A 1,710-nucleotide genomic window follows, 5' to 3' on the forward strand; every position below is an offset into this window, starting at 1 on the left:
TTTTGATATGAAATGACACTTAAAGGCTGATAGAATTTCTGCAATAACACTGAAACTGGATATCTGTCAACTGGCATTTCTATCTGGTTGACAGAATGGGTTTTAGATGGCTTGAATAAGACGAGGCGATAAATGAGGCAAATACCATAATAATTAGACTCATGCTGTCCCCCAGAGACCTTTAAAGAAGGGTTTGATCAAGTAGTTGCATTTGACTGCAGTGCTTGTTCTGACTTGCTCTTCAGACAGAAATCATTATACTCTCAACATGATAACACGAAAGTCAACATGATATTACATTTATCCCTACTTGCTTTATTAATACACTTATTTGGTCTTGCTGATTCTTCACTGCATGCTATTGCGACATTTTTTTTTACTTATTTATAAAAATGAGATATTTCGAAATAATCCACTATTATATTATAATATAAATGTTCAAGTATATTCACGGCCTGAGTCTTCATTTTTTTAGTTTTTGTACTTTTTAATCAGTGTAAAGGTTTGTTGTAATGCATCATGTTATATATTTGCACCATATTATGAAAGTATATTATAATAATCAAATACTATATTATACGGCAGCTGCATATTATTTCAGTGCTTCAATGCTTGTCTCAAACTTGTATGCGTTATTTTTTGTTGAGTATCATGTCTTAGTCTGAAATGCATCACATTATTTTAGCGAAATGCTTGTGGATGTCATTTCATGTTGACTTTGAAGGAATAACCAATCCTGAAAGTGTTGATGAGGTCTCACTAACCCCTATCCCCATGAAAACGGCGCAAACATCCAAGAGTCTGAGGCTTGACTGAGTATATTTTGTAAATATACATATAAAACAAAACATAAATATCAGACCCAAATTGTAAATTATTGAACTTTTCCTTGGATATTTGCCTTGGTTTGCATCGCCGTTGGCAAGCTACCCTGTTTTCCTGCTAACCTTTACTCTTCTGCTTAACTACGGTTATATTTCTCATTCCTTAACCTGTGAGTTAAGCCTTCCTGAAATAAGACCCCTTGGTATGCCCCCCAGCCAAACCTTGCTCTTGCTGATCTCCATCCATCCATCTTTCTCTGTTTACATCAGTTGGGCTGTACTGATGTAGAAGCACACATGATCAGATTTAAAGCCTGATTCGTCTGGCTGATAAATGTGTGTCTCTGTAAGCTTCACTCCTCATGTCCTGTAGTCTGACTTTCTCCTGTATTGAGCTGTGCTGCTTTTGATGCCCTCTGTAGAGGGGCATGATACCAATTCTCTTACTTTGAGAGTACTGTTTACGTGGCACATTATGTTATCTGATCAAGTCAAGTCGTATAGATAGATAGATAGATAGATAGATAGATGAAAATCCTAAATAATTATCTTGAAAATATAACTTTTTGAAATGACATACATAACTATATTGTAATATATAATAGATAGAACAATGGGCTGCACAAATGATATGTTGAATGAAAGACAGGTGACAGAATGAATGAACGCATGATAGAATGCACAAATGAAAAATCAAGCAAAATATAGAACTCATAAACGACTGATATAATGATATAGGTGAATTAGCTATGAATTAGATGAATTAAGCATACATAGAAAATGATAGATCAAATGAATAAACGAATGGAATATAGAATGAAAGACCGAACAAATCATAGATCAAACATAGATCAACAAGAAATCTTTACCATAAATACACAGACTC

At 34.2% G+C, this 1,710-nt stretch overlaps 1 protein-coding gene across 1 annotated transcript in view; it reads left to right on the top strand.

Annotated features, from left to right (window-relative positions):
* LOC122360227 (oxidation resistance protein 1-like) overlaps window positions 1–1,710 on the top strand; it is a 47,284-nt gene that overhangs the window by 42,545 nt on the left and 3,029 nt on the right. The gene's annotated exons all lie outside the window — the stretch shown is intronic.

Source organism: Puntigrus tetrazona, chromosome 16, assembly GCF_018831695.1.
Source record: "Puntigrus tetrazona isolate hp1 chromosome 16, ASM1883169v1, whole genome shotgun sequence".
Taxonomy (NCBI): Eukaryota; Metazoa; Chordata; class Actinopteri; order Cypriniformes; family Cyprinidae; genus Puntigrus; species Puntigrus tetrazona.